Below are 20,396 nucleotides of genomic sequence, written 5' to 3'. Positions count from 1 at the left end.
TATGATAGCACGCATGGTTTTCATTCTTGCAACAGGAGCATATGTCTCATCATAGTTTCTTCCATACTGTTGTTTGTAGCCCTTGACTACCAGCCTTGCCTTATACCTATCAATCTTGCCTTCACCATTGCATTTGGTCTTATAGACCCATTTCACTCCAATCACTTGCTTCTTGTAAGGCAATTTAGTTAGCTCCTATGTCTCATTTCTTTCTATAGGATCTATCTCCTCATTTATGGCCTTACACCATTTCTTTTCTTTAATAGCTTCTTCAAAATATATTGGATCACTATGAGAAAATAATGCAAAATTAACACTCTCATCATAAATTTCATACCTTTCATCTTGGTATATCTACCTAAAACTCTTGGATTTGACTGAGCCTTGAATGCTTGCTCTTGGGAAGTAGAATGTGTAGATCTATTGATCCTATGCTCATGGGTTTGAAGAGTACCCATCAACTCATCCATCGTCACAATAGTGAGGTCTTTTGCCTCTTCTATGGTCATGGCCAAATTGTCATATTTATGAAGTAAACTCTTCAATATCTTTTCCACTATCCTCTGCTCTTGATAGTCTTCTCCATTTGATTTTATTTGATTAATCACATTGGAGGTCCTTGAACTGAAGTCTGAAACTGATTCATTTTCCTTCATCTGAAGGTTCTCAAACTCCCTCCTTATATTCTGTAGCTTTACTGTACAGACTTTATCAGTCCCCTTGAAGTTCATCTCAAGGATATCCCATGCTTCATTTGCATAATTTGCTATTGCAATCTTTGAAAATATTGTCTCTATCATTGCTGCTTCAATCAAACTTAATGCCTTTGCATCTTTCCTCCTTGACTCTTTCAAATGAGTCTTCTGTGCATTTGTGAGAACAGCATACTGAGTTGAGTCTATTATATCATTGAACCCATTAACAACAAACTCCTACAAATCATTTGCAACTATTATGGTTTTCATCTTCTTTTTCCACGTATCATAATTTTGTCCATTGAAGGATGGTGGCTGCTGCCATATCTTTCTTGTATCTACTGTCGTTTCAAATATCCCAAGAAAATAAATGCCCTAACTCACTTTGGATGTGGGGCCTCAAAGCTCTGATACCATGTGAGAAATATAAATTAAACTTAAAACTCACAACCCTAAACCTAAAAAATGTGCTCGGCACTAAAAAATTGCTCGGCACATGAAGGTGTTGAGTGCCAATTTTTGCTCGGCACTTGAAGGTGCTGAGTGACAGGCAATAGGTGTTGAGTGACAGGATGCTTGGCACTTGAAGAAGAATGCAGTAGGTGTAGAGTTAGCTCAGTACTAAAAATAAATAAAAATGCTTGGCAACAATGGATGCCAAGTAAGCTCGGCTCCAACTGAAAAAATTTATAACTTAGAAGTATTCTAACATGAATGCTTTCACCATTAAAATCAGAGAGCCAGGCTTTAACCTTTCAAACAAGTTTCTCAAATACAATGAATAGAAGAGGAAGAACAATGGATTTAAGTATGGCTACTTGTTTTTCTATTCAACTGAGATTTAAACTATTAGAAAATAATAAACTTGTAGCAAAGGATGGTTGGAGCAATCACTGCTTCAATAGGACAAAACTAAAACAACAACAAACTCACAGAGTGAATAGGCGAAGTACGTGCAACTGTAGGCACAAACTTATTTCCTTCTTCCTTCTCTGCTCTGCTTTGCAACTACTAATCTGCTGAATAATCTGACTGAATAAAATGAATGTAGAAACATTCTGTTTTGTCACATTCTATTTTCCCCCTCATTTCTGATTTCAAAAATTTCACCCACCATATTTATGTTTCTATCTATTCTAGAAGTCAGGGGGTTAGGTGAGTGTTTGGCTCTAGGGAGAAACGACCACTGCATTTAATTTTCCAGCAGTACTGATCAAACAACATTAGAATTGTCATAGTAGCAGAAGATTTCAAAGTTACAAAGGCTCGGGATGTGATGGCAGTTTGGAGAAACACATATGGTTGGAAGTCAACATATATATCTTGAATCCTCTCCTCTCTATTGCCTTTAGCGTGGCAGTAATTATTTTTAATTGGACAAAGTGCTTATTGCTGAGGAATGAGGCAGTTATAAGTTTGTAACATAATTGATTCTAATTAGTTGCCAATTTTGAAAAGATACGGTGCTTGGAAAAGAAACTGAGACCCCTTGTCATTATATAAATATAAAATGTAAATCAAACGAAGGACACAATTGATACAATCCTCACTGATGCTCAAGGATTTTAAAATATATTTTATTCTCCTATTGGGAAAGTCTGGATTTTGTACAAAGCCTGCAAGTGATGAATCATTGAGCAAAATCTTTATATGCAATTCTAAAAAAAAATTGCAGTGGATTGATCATCAAATATGAGTGTCTTCATTGCAATTTTTTGTCTGGCATAACCAGTAAGCATACTTGTTTTATTTGCATAAAGCATTAGGGTTGGGGATATTATTGAATTTTGTATTTTAAACTCGATTATCATAGATATAGTGAAATATTGAATTATTTTCCTATCTTTGTCTAGTTTGTTTTCTTAGGAGTTAAAGTGCAATCTGAACTAGTTTAAAGTTGCATATATATATATATATATGTCACATCTTGATTACTAAATTGTTTATAGTTTAAGTGCATAAAACTTTATAAAATTTTACATAATAAACTTATAATATTAACTCTATTAGCCCTTTAAATTTTGGCACTGGTCTTTATATTACTCATGATTCATAATCCATTCACTAGCAATTATTTTGTGTCTTTCCTTTGAGGAATTAGTATATTCATTTGCTACAGTATTTCATTATTATTCTTATTTTAAAACATTTTCACTTCATATAATCATTTACTTTTGTTTTTTATTCAGAACTTACAAATTTGATTAAAGTTGTGAAGTCAACATTATTTTAGCACTTTTCGCAATTTTTTTGTAAATTGAAAGTTTTCTATATTTCTTGCCATCTAGGAAACTTTTGTTGCATTCATATTCAAATTGATCTAATATAAGCATCTTGGACCTAAATGTTTTGTTCAGGATCAAGTGCACATGCCTTGGCCTTGCGGAGCCAAAAGTGCAAAAGGTCAAACTGATTGATCTTGTCATGTTGGTGATAACTGATTGGATATCCCAGCATCGAGTTAGCAAGACCCGTAGGATTCAAATCTGTGGTTTTGGGAACCAACACAATGTTTATGGTGAATCACAACGATAACATTGTCGGAGCTATGGAAACTTGACTGACAATAAGGCTCTATCAAAGATGCTTTTAGAGTCAGGATATGTAAAGAACTCTGTCTTGTCTCCAACCAAAATGTTGATGGAAACAGATTGAATGTTTTTGCAATTTTGTGTTCTCTGAATTTTTACAGCTGTTGGATTTATGTATACCTTTTTTTGGTTTTTGAGATATTGGATGTTGCTAACTAAATGCTGAAAGAAAAGATTAAAATGAACTAAAGCCACCAAATGCCTTATTGTAATTAATTGAAACAAATTTAAAGATTGAAAATTACATGAAAACAAGGGGAACCTGGAATTAAGCCAGATTGATGGATTTGCAATGATTACACAGCCAAGTATCAAATCGTAGCTCCTAGCAAACAACCCTGATCTGTGTAATTCAAATGCAGGCCGTTTTAAATATGAATCCAGGCTATACCTGAAATCGCGGGGCCTTTCCCAACATCCATGATTAATCCAATCGCTGACCCCAAACAGGCTGGCTGCATGCAGTGGATGTGTAGCAGGTCTAAGAGAAGTAACGCTGGTCCTTGACACATCACATTGATGCCTGTGAATTAACTGCAAGTAGCAGAAAACGTATCGCAGCTTGTGTAGGAGTGGCTGCGGTTCGTATACTTGTGAAAACACTGCCTTAGGAAGAAACGACAGGCTCTAGATTGAACACAAACACACTTTAGTAAACCCACACGCAGGTTGTGTATAATGCCTTCGATAAATTCTCCCAGCACTGATAAATCCTTCAGAATCAATGACTTTCCAATTACAGTCACAACAGTAGAGAAGCAAGAAATTAGCTATGCCTCAACAGCTAAGTTGTAAGAGATAATATATGCAATTTTCAGAAGTTCAAAACTCTCAGCATCAGAACAAATAATAATATTCAAATTGGATTCAATCTCTCAACCCAATTGTATTCTCCAAAGCCACAGCATATGCAGAAGTGGAGATTCAACCAAACAATGACATCGCTATACCTCACCAGTGATTCAAACTCACCTCCAGCTTCAAACCCTTATACCTCAGCAAGGGCACAAACTTCAAACTCATAAATACTCACCTAGACAACAAAAGAAAAGAAAATAATCGATGTTTTTCCATCAAAATGAGCTCATATTTATAATCCCTGTTGGCACAAAGTTTTCCAAATGCAACTTCACTTAAGAAGCTTCACCAACACAACATCATTTTATAACATTATTATAATAAAGTGCTATTATAATAATGAAACTCTTAATAAATGATTAAAATAATACGAGCCCACATAATTATTAGCCCAATCCACTGCAAGCAATGACCAACTCCCAACGCCACCATCTGTACTGCCAAATATGGCAACTGCCTGATTTAGACTTACTAAAAAAAGTAAGTCCACGATTGAGAACCCCAAATCACTATGTTAGCTCATGAGGGTCTCTTTAATGAAATGACTCGATCATCTATAGAAACTCACCAAAAATGCAGACATTATAGTATATTAGAATAACTAAGTCCAATGGATCTAAGAAACATTCTAGGCTCTTGTTGATTGGGGAATGAATCATTTACACACGTGAGTAATTGGGGATTAGGATTCTTATCTCATTTCATGATTCCTCCCATTTTGAGTGCAATTCCTAGTCATTGGATAGGTGTAAAGGGAATTAACCGAAGGGTCTTGGCTCTAAGTAGGTTTTATTCATGAAATGTTCCTAGTGGAGCCGCTAGATGTTGTGTGGTTTTCACACCGACACCCCATTGTGAATGGGGACCCCTTCTTTTTGCTTTTGCTCTTGTAGCTTGGGGTGTCAAGGGTTAGTTTGGAAAGATGTTTTAGTAAGCAAGGAGGGTTTGTAAGATCAAGATAATGAGCTAGAAATTCAAAATCAATTAAGTCCTTGGGGTTGGCTAGGGAAGTCTTGAGGTCGTTAAGGAGTAACTTAGCATAATCTAAAGGAAGCACCAATAGAACTAGCACTAGCACAAGTAGCTCAAGTAGAAACAGTCCAGCAAGCGCATCCATAGAATTTCCCTTTCGGGCCCCTGCATATGCACGCACTGGTATGGTGTCGTGGTTATACTGGGGCTACCCTTAGAATAGTAGTGCACTGATTAATGACGTGTGCATTCATGGGGTCCGCTACGGGTGTTCTATCTACCAAATGAAGAGATAGCTTCACCTACTATTGTAATATATGTAAATAGAAAATAACATATTCTAATCACCCAAACTGCAACTCTGATGCAATTGATATTGACTAAAGTTATTTTAATCTCTCGAGAATGGATGTATCAAAAAATAAAAATCAGAACAAGGAAAAAGAATGATACATCTATTTGGTCAATGAAAATGATCCAATCAGAAATAGTTAAAATGTAACAACTAATAAAATGAGAGAAAAAAGATATGTTTTTTTCCATATCAAGTGAATACAAACAAAAATAAATAAAAACTTTTTGTAAGATTATCATTATCAAAAACTTATGGCGGCTTGCCAAGCAAAGGCTAATAAAAAAAAGAACAAAGGGATAATTGGCATTACATTAACAATTGGATCAAAAATTGCATAAGCTTCAGGAAATTTGGCATAAAAGGGATTATTCAAATGAAAAGCAACATCATCTAGACAAATATGGAAGTTGAGGATAACTGACATAATTTGCGCCTCCTAATTTCCTAACTATAGTTGGGTTGGGGGTGGGACTAGAATTCCCCCTACAAGGCTGGGGCCTTAAAATTCTATGGGCATGCATGGGGGATGGTTCTGTGACAGCGTGAAAAGGAAGATTCTATACGTAACATGCCAAAAAGCTATAGAATGGTAGGGAGGTGGATTAGTTGTGGTGAGACTTACCGCCATAAAGAATATAGGGATCAATGGTGCAGCATCTAACTACAAAGGAGATTGTCTGCATGGATCGGTGGTGAATAATCCTATTCACTATTAGATATTTGTTCCTCTTCACTAGAAAGTGATGGTGATGGTGATGCAATAGAGGGAGAGTGGTGCAGGAGCACCCAAGGATTGCTTGATCAATCCAAGTTTTTGTTTTGTGTGTGTTTCTTTAGGGCATTTTGATTGTGTTTTACACAAGGTCATGTGGACCATGGTAGAAGTACAATAGTGTGTGAATTGAAGAGACTTAGGACACTTGTAAGTGCAACTAGGGATCAACAAGATGTAAAAACTCTTGATTGCACAAGCATGATGATGACATCATCATGAGGTCAGTAGGGTCTACAATGGGTTAGGATGATGTTATTACCTTAGTTGAGGTCTTTGGTTAAGTTTAGTTCATTTGGCTAAGTTGGGAAAACTTGCCAAAAAGATGTAAAAGTAGCATTGTGCAACTTTGCAACTTTCAAAAGTTGCTTGGACAATATTGTCAAAAAGTTGCGACTCAATGGAAAAGAGCCCTAAGGGTAAAATAACCACCCAACCACCCTATAAAAGGCATACCCTAATCAAGATGCAGGGTTGGACACCCATTGTACAGATTGAAGTGCTGAGCATTAGGGTTTTTGAAGTAATTCTAAGCAAATTCTTGCAATTTTCATGATAGTAGTTAGTGAGAGGATTGAACTTGTTACTGTAACACTTGGTGTGTGTAGCTTAAATGTTTTTTTAATTCTAGGTGGCATTAGATAAGCATTTGGTGTTCATTTAATTCCCTTTTGTAAATATTTGTGTTCTTGCACTGTAGTTGGTTATGTCCAAGCAATTAGCAAAGATGGAGCTCTAACTCACTTTCCTACTGTCCAATCTATATAGCCTCTTGGGAATATTGAGTAGAGTCGATGTATATTCTATGTACAGGAGCTTGGACCCTCAAATACAAGGAATCCATTTTTAAAGTCTTGCCTTAAGTGAGCCCGTGGTGAGTCCAACTAGGGAAGACTAAGTTGCAATTAACAGAACTTGCAGAGGTGGATATCTAGAGCCATGATTCCACTTGGAGAATAAAGATAGGAGTCTTGCCAAGGTGTGGTTAAGAGGGTGTGGTCATACCAATCCATTTGATGACCTCACACTTTCCAATTTGCAAAACAGCTAGTTAGAGGCCTAAAACCCCTAAATTCACTCAAATTGAGTTAGGGTGTATAGAAGGTGGTGACCCCAAGACCCCAAAAATCCTTGAGAGGTTGGCACATGATCCAAGAATCCTAAGAAAATTTGTAGGGTTACTTTGGAAGGATTGGGAGAAAAATTCCTATTTTCTCACTATAGGAGACCTAATTGGGGCTAGTAGCCTTTCAGGTCTATTTGTGAAGAATTGATAAAATCAGATGAGAAGATGAAGCAAGTGAGACTTCTAACACCCCTAGATGATTGAGTTGAGATACTTGGTAATACCTCCACACCTCTGTAAGGCTTAGTTCAAGATTTGGAGGTTAAGAGCCTTTATGGTGTTTTAAGGGCTATGGTGAGTGAAGCAAGAATGCATCAAGTTTTCACTTGATTGATGAATCATACTTGGCAGTTGGGTTGGCTAGAGAGATTAGGGGATCCTTAGACAATTAAGGTCCTATAGGTGGCAACTGGTGTGGGGAAGACACCCTAAAAGTCTTACAAGAAGACTAAGAACATGAACCGATGGTTGGTTCATCCAACCTCCCTATCAAAGAGGCCCCCCTATCTGAACTATGTCGATTGAAAATATCAATCGATGCAAGGGGTGGTCCGCCCAAATCTCTATCTCTACAGATGGAGTTGGGAGTGCCCTATCTATGTATATGAGCAACCTGCCTGCATCCCATCTATTGTTCGCCTCGTCTCTCATCTATATAGACATCAACAGCTATTGGATCTACTTATGCTAATGGTGGTGGGTATCGAACATCATAACCTGGGTATGGGTAAACTAGCTTTATTTTTGGTGAGTTTATAACTACTACTTAAGATTAGTCTATTGAATATACTGCTATTATTAGTGTTGTTGAGTCCCTTAGAATAGTAGGGATGGACCATCTAGTTTATTCAAAGTAAGCAACTAAAAATGTTGCCTCTATCTCTGTCTTTGCTTATGTTACCACTTACACCCTTGCATTTTTTGGTGGTGGATCTTATCTATATACATCACCATCAACTTATAGCTCTGCTACTAGTGTTATTGGTGCTGCTATGTGTACTAATTCTACCCTTTCTTATGTTGCACCTAACTCTGGTGTTGGATATACTAGTACTAGGTATTGATCTGGATAATGAAACTAGGCTTTCTATGTACCCTGTTGCTTGAGTTGCAGGCTTTTAATGGGGCCAAAGTAAATGCTAATGTGGGAACCAAAGTGAAAGCACCAATTAGAGGAGGTGAAGCAAATATACGATGTGGGTGGAGAAGTCGATTTGGTTGCTATATGGTGTAAAAGTTGGATGTGATTAGGTGGTTGCTATAAACAGATGCCCTATACCCTGTGCCCCTAGTCAACAAGAGACCTAAACCATTGACCTGTTGGTGTTAACCATTGAAATGCTAGTGTGAGTAGAACTAGTAGTGTAATGGCCGCCCCTATCTGCCCTTTGGTTAGCTACTCCAATTAGATCATTGTCTATAACTGAAGTATTTTGGCTCTTGCTGATTAGAAATGGTTGATCAAAAAGTTTTGTTACATCTTGCATCGTAAAGCCTTCCATAGTTAATCCAAAATTCATCATAGCAATTCGATTCTTTTTTCAAGTAGAATCCTTTGTTACATAAAAGTAAAGGAAATTATTTTCCTCGATATGGGGCAAGCAACTTTTTAGTGTTGATATATTGAATCTTCATTTACTACGAGGAGTTATTAGAACTGGATCAACTTTTTTTGGAATATCAATTAAGGCAATAAAAACAATATTTTGTTCATTGGAGGTCTCTTTTTCACCATCAATCAGATTATATGGATCTCCAAGGAGTTCTACCAATAATGCAATAAGGAAAAAGTATTCATTCAGATCATGAATGCTTGGAATCCATATGATGCAAGGAGACATCAATTTTGCCAATTTGAGTGCAAATACGAATTGGATTACTCTTTGCGCAATATATTCCAGAGCATTAGGATTATTCACTCGATCATACAAAAACTTATGAGGTTTTTTATCATAGTACTCCTTTTCAGATATGTCTTTTAGCCTCCCTAACTAGCCCAGAGACCTGAGGATATTTTCATGCTCAAGGTATGATTGTTTAGCTGAAGATGCATACTCCAGTTCATAGTGAGATAGAAGTTTCTGCCGCCTTAAAAAACTTTTAGGAGATATTCTTATTAAAGGTAAATAAGAATCTGCTGCTAAAATTTTAGCCAAGTACGATCGTCCAATTTCCTAAGGCCCTATCAATAAAATTTGATTTGAAAAGGACGGTACTAGGTAGATTCGGTAAAATCTCACGTGGTCATATAAGGATGAGCAAATTGGGATGAAAGTCATCTTCTGATAAAAAGTAGCGAAGATCGACATTTCTGCTAAAAATTATGAATTTAATTCAGAATTCATTAAGCCTATTCTATGAGCTAGGCCTTGCTAAATAATTTCAGCCACTTCACCTCCCGGCCAAAGGATCAAAGATGGCTGGCTGGAAGGTGATAGGGAGCCCCCGATTCCTCGCCCTTCTTAGGTCTAAGAGTCTACTTCATTTGCATCCTCTATCTATTGCAGAACCTAGCTATCTCTCTTTTATCATTTGTTATTCTATTAGAACACATCTATCTTCTTCATGCATGATGGTTGTGTTCGTTCATTGGGATTTGGGAATGGATTACGATCAGATTGAGAGAGGGAGAACCAAATTTGGAATTAGGGCATAGAAGGTGGCAGAATTCCTCTCAGTCTAGGAATTAGTCCCTTAATCTTTCCTCAACTCCTAAGATCTCTGCCTATGAAAGTGGCTTAGTTTCCTTAATGAAGTTTAACACCCAAGTTGTGAGGATTAGAAGTGGTGATGAGAAGTTGAAAATAATGATGTGAAAAGGAATAATTATCGAAATTTTTTGAGCAATAAAAGGGGATGAAAAGAGGTCAGAATTCCTCTAATCCTAGTATTTCCACCCATGATTATTCCTCTCTCAACAAAATCTCAGCCCCTAAAATGAAGAAAAACCTTGATGCAAATTGAATGCCCAAGTGGAGTAGACGGATAATCGATGAAAGAGCAAGGCAAGTGTTGAGAGTTGAATAGCTTTAAAGATAAAATGTTGGAGGCAAAGGAAGAAAATTAAATCAAGTATATAGAGGTGGTGGGATTCCTCTCATCCTAGGAATTCTGCCCTAGAGAGTTCCTCACCAAAATATCTGCCCCAATAAGAAACACAAGTCTTGATTAGAATTAGAAACACAAATGAAGGAGGTAAAAAGTGGATGACCAAGGGAATGCAAATGAGGAATTTGAGAATCAAGGAGAATCAGACCTTGGCGGAATTCCTCCCATCCAAGGAATTCCGGCTAAGAAATTCCTTTGAACTTAAAATTTCTACCCCTTCAATATGAAATTTCCATTTAAAATTGATCAACTCATCGATTTAATGAGGCTAATGGCAGTGAGTTGAAGTTAAAACTTGGTGAAATCTTGAAGAGTTAAGGTTTTTGGCCAAAACCAACAGAAGAGCATATCTAGTTGGAATTATTCTTCCCCCAGGAATTCCGCCATGAGTTCAACAAACAAAATCAAAACCCCTCCTAGTCCCCCAAAATGATGAGATCTGCCAAACACTAATGAAGACCATCAACGAAATAGGGTTTTGGAAAGGGCATAATTTTTCATGTGAGAAGAATTTTACTCGTCTCATTCCAAAATCTCCGCCATGTTCTGGGAATGAATGACAAAAGGCCCCCCTCTGTTCCATCACCAATGGAGATTTAAATTCAAAAGGATCATGTGGAGCCAAGTAATGTCTTGGTGGAATTTCTCTAATCCTAGGAATTCTGCCCAAGATTTATCCTCAAAACTCAAAATCTCAACCTTGAGAATTTTCAATTTTGGTAGAAAGAGCCCAAAACTCAAGATTTTAAATCTCATATTTTCAAAGAAAAAAAAATTAAAAAATTTCAAGCAATGATAAAATTGATCCTAATGAGAATAATCGATCCACCAAAATAAAAAGTCAGCTGAGGCAAAAAGGGGTCATGTGCTTAAAAGGAAAAGTTAAAATAAAATATTTATATTATCCTAAAAAGGCCAGGTTGGCCCTCTTATGGACAAGCCTCTTCATGATGTTCATCACCTACATAAAGGGGGAGGGATGTAAATCCATCTCAATAGCATTAAAAAACAAACATATCTCTTCTCTAAAAGCATCGAACTTCCCTTGATAAAGTGACAACAATTTTTCTCCTAATTAGGTAGTAAAACTTTCAATAAGGTAGCGAACTACCATTGGGAGAAGTGAGAATACGTAGCAACTTTGAAAGGGTGGCGGTGAATTCTCTCTAACGAAGCAATTTTTACAAATAGGAGCAGATTTATTTCAAGTAAATTAGAGGTTGGAGGGTGAGAAAACTAATTCTGCATATATGATAAGGTGGAATTCAATGCTTTTTCCAGATTTGGCATTATTGCATTTCATTCCAAAATCATGATCGAAAATCTGAACTATGGATAACTGAATTTACAATTTTCTCATAATTCATTTGGATTTGATTGGATTGCTTAAAAAAATGAAATCTAGTTAAAACCCTAGGTCTAATCTAATTAATCAAGACTTGCAAGAGAAAAAAGGATATTTGAGGTTTGAATTCTAAGCAGTGAAATCTCAATTCAAGTTTTAGCTCTCCTTTGGAAAGCAATTAGAATATCTTAAGGGAGAAAACTATGAAGTTATGAGATACAATTCTAATCAATATAAGCATTAGGAGGAAAGATTTTAAAAGTAGAAAAAATCATTTCTCTAATCAAAATAAACTTAATCGATTAATCAAAAACATTTAAAAGTCAAATCTTATAGTGAGTTTATGATGGTAGGGGGGAGTGTGTCAAGAGATAAAGTGGGTAAATCAAATAAGGATAGACAAGTTCAAGTAAAGAATGAAAACGAGGATATGAGGCCAATGTCTAGTTTCTTCACAAAGAACAAGAAGATTGGGGATACCAATGTCACATCCCAATTTTTGGCTCAATCTAAAATGTTCATATAGTCATTGAGGTTTCATGTCAGGTTGGTTGATAGGTAAAATTAGTTATGATCTTGTGAAATGGTAAGATGGACAATTGCTATAATTTCATATGAAGATGACATGTTAGTTAATTGTTATGATGCCATTATAATGTTATCTTGAAATTTTGGGAAATTGGTTATTTATCATGGAAGTGAATTGGTGGTTAGCCATTATTATGGTTTATGAATAATAACTTGTTGAGGAATATGGTATAATCATGGGGAATTTTCTTGCAAGAGCATGTCGAAGGGGGGGAAGCATTTCCATAAAGGAATTGGGCATGGGGGGCACCACCATCACTGGGAAAATAGGTACAAGTCCTGAACCACCTTGGTTATGGGTAAACGTCTAGGAAAGAAAGAGTGTACGTGGGACAACCATGAGCTACCCAATTGATTCATAAGATAGAAAAAGAGAACATTAAGCATTTTTTTTAATAATTTAAATTGTTACCTTTGATAGTTGTGGAGTCTCCTGAGTATATTAACACCATATTATCATGACATCCATACTTGCACATAAATGTATATGTATATGTGCATATATCAATATGATGATATTAAATAAATATATTATTAAAATATATGCACATGTACGTAAACATGTAAGTACAAATAGAGATGGCACAATACCATAATGCCCATATATTTTTGTTTTATAAATCTTGAGAAATATAATCTCTAAGTCCGTATTTTGGCTCCATGTCATTTGAGCGTATGCTGCCTTTGTATCAGTGCATTTTTTCTTTTAAATTTTAAATTAGCATCTAAAGAGTTTCTTGAAGCCGATATTGGCCATGCACATCACATCTTCTTGATAACTGATGTTCTTTTTTATAACTAATCAAGAGTTCCTATTATATATCATCGCAGATGCAGGGTTGGAGATATCTCTATCTCTCATTTCATTTGCTAAATCTACAAAGAAGTACTTCTAGTATTTCCACAGATACATCTGATATTTTTGCAAAGTGGGCAATACTTTCTAGCCATTCTTTCTATTTCCTCATATCTTTCTCCCTCCCAATACTGTCCCGTGGCCTAGTCCTTTGGCTCACGCAAGAAGAGTTGGGAAGAACTTAGTTATACAACTCTTGTGCTCAAGTGATGTTTTCTCTATTACAATAGTTTATGTTTGTTATACCTCTGCATGAGCGGCCAACAAGTTTATAAATGTTTGATTGGGTTTTATATCAAAGGGCTGAACTTTGGGACAGAAATGATCTTTAATTATGATACGATCCATATCTTGCTTTTATATTCTATGAAATTTATCCTTGTAAGAAAGCTCTATTTTTTTATGAATATGTGAATACATTTAATAAGACTGTATGAAAGGATCTCAAGAAGTCTGGTAAATTCCAAGGCAGAGAAGCCTTAGATAATGGGTGAAGAGGAGTGGTTCCCCTACAAGAAAGAAACTATATGATCAGTCATTTCATAAATGATAAGAATCTTTAAATGCAAATTACTTAAGCGTTAGCTCATGATTATCCAAGTATACTCAATTGCAAAGTTGAATGGTGAGTTGATACTCTAATATCAAGATGCTCAGTTGTAAGATATGGTGTTCCCCATCTATTTCTAAGTAGGGAGGGCCTTTCTTGGATGAGATTTTGTGGGGATAAGTTAAGGTCTGTGGTTGGGAGGTTAAGCCCCTGACAATTTTTTCCCTCTCCACAAAATGTCAGAACATGCACCAAAAAAAGATAAGGTATACAATCATACATTTGTTGGCAACATGTATTTTACTTTTATGATGTTTATACAAGTAGAAGATATGATGGATGGATTTATATCATTGGTTTAGTTATTTCCTTTAAATGAAAGCAACTTTTCTTGTCAATGTAATTGGTATCTAGTTAGATCGGTTGATCTTCCAACAGAACATGGAATATATCTATACGCCAGAGATAGGTTTATTTGATGGATTTTTATTTTAGTCTTTCATTTATGTGAATATTGAATATGAGCGTACCTTCTAACTACAAGTTATTGCCATAGTTAGCTAACAATAGAAAGAAAAAGGAATGATACAGTGGTATTTAATGCCCTAATTGATACATTGGTATTTGATGCCCTCAATGATACAATGGTATTTGATGACCTAATTGATACATTGGTATTTGATGCCCTAAATGATACAATGGTATTTGATGCCCTAAATGAGATAGTGGTATTTGATGGTATTAGCATTTCGATAAGTGGTATAGTTATTTCTTCCTAAGCAGTATATATGGACTAACATGGGTTTTGCAGAAGGATCCTTAGACGGATTTTGGTTTTGAATTCTATGGTATGTAGATCTTAAATTCCTTGTTAAATTCATTGATGGTGTCTTCAATTGTTAGTTATGAAATTTCTATTTAATTGATTTGTAATCATTAATCTCATTCACATAAACAGAACTGATATAACTATCTTCCTGTGAATATGAAATATTAATTGTATTTCTTTAATATGATAAGGTGTTAGTTAAGACCTAGGAAAAGTGGATGTTACAACCAATTTTGGACCCATCAACATGCTTCAAGAAGGAGATTAAATGTCTAGAGGCACTTCTATGTTGGCAAGTCCAGAATGATCAATAATGGAATAGTTTAATTGCTTTTCCTCCTACCATGCAATGCACTGAGCTAGTCCTTCAATGTGCAATGCACTACAATCCTCACATAAAGTCAATCCAAAATGGAAAGGATGAGAATATATTGATGCATCTTTCAAAAAGTGTTGATTAAATATGCTTTCAACATACTATATCACAACGTTGGAGCCTATGTTACAAATAAGAAAGGCTTGAAGCATTATAATAATCAAGTGGATGCATGTGCAAAGAAGATGAATGAGGATTGGATGATCTAACCATGAAATCGCCATGCCAAGATTTGAAGATAAACAAGATAACTAGATCAGACTACAAGGAAGATTATGGTGATCTCGTAATCATGTTAAGAAGGGTAATAGGAGAGCCACAAGGAGGCATTTTCAAGTCTAGTATGTTCTACTTCATAGATATTTATGAGAGAGGTGATGTTTGAATGGGCAATGATAATTAGTGATGACCTTGACCTCCAATTGAGGATGATGCAGACCACAAAGACATTCTACATGACATCCTATTTGTTAAATTCTAGGATCACTACAAATGTAATGGCAATATGTTTTTTCCAAGTGCAAATCTGCATACATATATATAAGAGTGGAAGAGACATCTCTCTATGTTAATCAATATTGATTATTGAAGTTAATTTCCATTAGACATTATTAACAACAACTATGTGTGTTTGTGTGTGTCTAATTGATGATTTAATCAAATGCAATAATGTTTAACCAATAACCATAGGGAATCAACTCTAGACCATAAAGCTACAACATCAACACTCCCTCTTAGCTAGGGAGGCTAAACACATGACTAAATATTACCTTAATGTAATATAAGAATATCTTTGATCATAAGGTATTCAGTGTTTTGATACCATTTATGATGTCTAGAGTAATGGCCTCCTAAATGTCAAGTCACATGACATTCACCAAGTACTCAAAAAAAAATGTTCATAAGGTATGTGCACACATATCCTCAATGATGCTTACCATAGGAACAACCATAGTTTGTTTAAGGAACTTAATCCACCATACGAGATATAATCTTACATGATCTGTTTCAGCCATCACAAGATGTCTATCACAATAGAAGGCCATGGTCTATTTAAGGAACTTAATCCACCATGTAAGTAATCTCAAACATCATAAGATGTCAATAACAATAGAAGGACATGGTTTGTTTAAGGAACTTAATCAACCATGCAAGTTATCATCTATCATTACTTTCCTAGACATCATTAGATGTCCATCACAATAGAAGGTTGTGGTCTGTTTAAGGAACTTAATCGACCATGCAAGTTATCATCTATTATGATCTGCTTAGACATCATAAGATGTCCATCATGATAGAAGATTAAGTTATTGATAGATCACCACCTTTCAATAACTTCTACATCTACAAGTGATAATCATTTGGAAGTCATCACATCCTCATGATGTATACAAGGGGTAGACCCATTAAATCATACAGTCACACGTATGACACTAAAAGTTCACATAAAGTCAAAACTCCCTCTAGTTCTAATATGATCAAGATCCTCAAAAATCAACTGAAACATATTCTCTATCCGCTATAATCGAATGTGTCAGATTCTCTCTAAACATCAATCTTCAAAACTCCTTTACCTTAGAAGAAGTCTCAGATTCCCTCTAAATCTGATATCAATCTCCCTTTTTCCTACAAGAATATACTTAGAGAAAAACAATCAAGGAAAATAGCTCTTATTGTATGTATAGAAATAGAAATAAGCATGTTAACATTAATTAGGATTTTAGTAATTTAAAACATGCCTATCACTAACAAAAACATAAATAATTATAACATAACTTCATTTTATATTTTCAATAATAGAAATAAGATAACATAATACTTAATGATTATATTCATCTATATTATCTTTAGGTCCATTGTTAATTAAATTCATAAGTAATTATGATTTGAAACAATATATTAATTGTTTATTCCATGAATCTATTATAATCTAAAACAATATATTAATTATTTAAATATGCTTTAAATATCTTATTGTAAAACTTACATTACCTTAGTGTTTGTGTGGGACCAAGGTTATTAACTTTGGAATCTTCCAATAAATTCCAACTATGCCTGCTCACCTAAAACATCGCCAATGTGGGCATATGAGTATGCTAAGCTCATGGGGTTCGTTCAAACTGTACCTGTGTGGTCAATATCACCAGGGGCAATGTAGCAATGAATGTAGGTTGTCTGTAGTTTATTGAAATTGTTAGAGGGTTTGTCTCCATCTGATTCCTTTGACATCCATCAATTTAGTATCACCTCCTCGATGATTGATTCTACCTTAACTGGTGGTGTGTTTACTGCTTTTCTCCTTTCCTTTTATCTTATTGGGCCCCACGATGTTTTTAGTTACCTTTCATTTTTCAATTATCCATTTTCCATTCATAATGATTGTCTTAACTTGATGGGCCATTATTCTCCCAAGTTTATCCTCAATGCTAACAATTCATTTATGAGGTTACATAAATGATGTGATGTAATATAGTGCCCTATGAGGGTATAGCCCGAGTTGGCCTAGTAGTGGAGAACTTGTACTCTTGAAAGAGAGGTCACAAGTTCAAATCTCACTAGGGGGTAGGGTATGTATGCCTCGTTTGTAGCACCAAGTGCCTCTTGAAAAAGAGTACAAGGTAGTCCCATATCACTATCACCATATGTAAACCCAAAAACTATGCCATAGTTTCATGGACTCTCTCTCTCTCTCTCTCTCTCTCTCTCTCTCTCTCTCTCTATATATATATATATATATATATATATATATATATATATATATATATATAATCGATTATTAGGTCTATTTGTCTACATGCTTGACCTACAAAATAGTGTGTGTGCTCTTCCTTTACACTCCCCTTAAATATAGATGATGTTTTAATAGTGAATGACCTAGGCTATATATTCCACCACTCTTATTAGAGAATCATGTGCATATATTAGTAGATATAATATTAAATACTAGAATTTGCGATGTTACTTCCTATAGATGGAAATATAATAAATTCACTATTTCTTCTCTAGTTGTCCTATCTTCGTACAACCAACACAGAGAATAGTCTGTGTGCTTGCAACAGTGCTAGTTGATAGAACAAGCCGATGTTCATCTTTACATGTTCCATTTCTTATCTATCTAAATGTTTCAAAGGTCGATGCTTTCTTTCTTTCTATTGTATATTCCTTGTTGTATATCCCTGGTGGTGTTCCCTCCTTCTAGTAAACTGGTCTTTAACTATCATGGTTTGACTGCTCCACTATTGCCAATGGTGAGCATTTCTAAATCATTACATCATATTTCTATTTGCTTTCATTCATAGCCTAGTTCCCATACCATGTTAAATTCTAGGATCACTGCAAATGTAATGGCACTATGTGTTTGATGTGTTTTTCAAGTGCAGATTTGTATGTATATATATGGGACTGGAAGAGACATGTCTCTATGTTAATCAATATTGGTTATTGAAGTTAATTTTCATTAGACATTATTAACAAAAACTATATATAGTTTTCTAATTGATGCTTTAATAAAATGCAATAATTTTTAACCAATAACCATAGGCAATTAACTCTAGATCAATTCAATCTGACTAAAGTTACAATATAAATAGTATTTGGTGTACATGGTTGCCAGGGTATTCAAGTTTCAAGGATTAACAAGTTTAGGAAGATGTGGAGATGCTCTAGAAGAGTTTCTAATACACAAATGTTACACACAACTACACCTTCACAACAAGAAGCATTCCAAGTTTTTCTATGATACATTTGAGTCCAATGAACCAAAAAATAGAATCGGATCAGAATTGACATGGCCTACTCGAATCGTGAATTGCCTATGAATCACCTATGAATCGCCTACAAATCAGAAAGATGAAAAATCCTTGAAATTCAAAGATTTTAAAATTGGTGATTTTTGGCAACTTTTTACCAACTTGCCAATTTTTGGGGCCAATTTTGCCAATTTCTAGCGATTTTGGCACAAAAATAGATAAGCCGATTCACTGACTCACCATGAATCACATGCCTTAAGTTAGATCGTGAAATTGCCTAAATTGCAGTGATTCACATTACTCTATATTTGACATGAAAAAAGTGAGAGAGCTACAAGAGGCTTCACATGTGAAACTACTTGAGGAGGCCAAGAAATTGATCGAGAAGCATGGATGATGGTACATCCAATACCTCTAGCTCACATACATTTGAGTATTTGGAAGTATTGGGTGTCCTAAGAAACTCCTAAGGTATCCAACAAACAAGATGGTATTTGTGGAGGTGGCAAGGCAACCAATGGCCTATGACAAGATCTAGATGTATAAACACAAGCAAGGGGTTGGATGTCCATTCAACCTTGGAAGTGAAACATGTCCATCTCCACAAGTAGTTGAGGCAGCCTAGGGAGATTTGGAGTTCTATGGGCTAGGATATTATGAGGAAAGAGAGAACTTCAGTCCTAAAAGGAAGATCAAGAGGGCATATGTGAATAGATACCTCTACATCCCACACCTACAAAACTATTTCGCTAATGAACAAGATGATTTGAAAATCATAAAAATCATGCTCTCAAGAATAACACTTAACATGATTAGAAAATATACGTGGAATTAAATCCAAGCTCCTAATCAATTGGAGGAACATAATAACATCACTAGAGGAGACTCTAGGACCACTACAAATCATAAGTTGGAGACAATTGATTGGCATGATGACAAGAAGGTCAACATTGAAATGTTGATGTTTCTAGTTGTCATTTTCACTCAAGAGTGGCTAGATAGGAAGATGACAAGTTAACTAAGAAGAGGAATCCTTTTGACATATGAAAAGATCAAAGAAGTGGAAACAATTGAAGAAGAATCACCAAGAAGCCTCAAGCATCAAGTGAGCAGAAAAGTGATCTTAGCAAGAAAAGGAAAAACATTGCAAAAGCTAGACCAAGTAAGAATTTGTAGGATAAAGCAATAACGATTGAAGAGCCACAGGCGAAGAAGAAAAAACAAGTTGATCCTGCATCCTAAGAAGTGCTACTTCAAAACACATAAAGACAATTTTGTCTAAGGGGAAGGAAGAAAATCAAGAGGTTGTCTCTTAATCAGAGTATAGAAGTTCTTGAAATATTCTTCATTGAGTTTAACTCAGATTGAGTGAGATCTTCCTTCACAAGAAGAGGAAGAGGATGAAATGATAGATATTGAAAATTCTCCTAAAGATGGACAAATCCCACCTCCTAATGAAGGCCCAAGTGAGGAAATTGCTATCATCTCAATCAAAAGCCAAAATAGAGAAGAGCCCAAAATTAGATTGGGAGAATGCACAACACTGACATGGTTGAAAAATGATTCAAGAAAAAGAGATTGTGGAACCTTAACTGATTGAGAATATTGAAGATATTGTGTAGCTCC

General features: G+C 35.4%; 1 pseudogene; it reads left to right on the top strand.

Annotated features, from left to right (window-relative positions):
- The window catches only part of LOC149545585 (monothiol glutaredoxin-S11-like), a 68,337-nt pseudogene that overhangs the window by 2,669 nt on the left and 45,272 nt on the right, over nt 1-20,396 (top strand).

Source organism: Cupressus sempervirens, chromosome 7 (assembly GCF_028749045.1).
Source record: "Cupressus sempervirens isolate cs-2001-9-10 chromosome 7, ASM2874904v1, whole genome shotgun sequence".
Classification (NCBI taxonomy): domain Eukaryota; kingdom Viridiplantae; phylum Streptophyta; class Pinopsida; order Cupressales; family Cupressaceae; genus Cupressus; species Cupressus sempervirens.
This window is presented reverse-complemented; position numbering and strand designations above follow the sequence as displayed.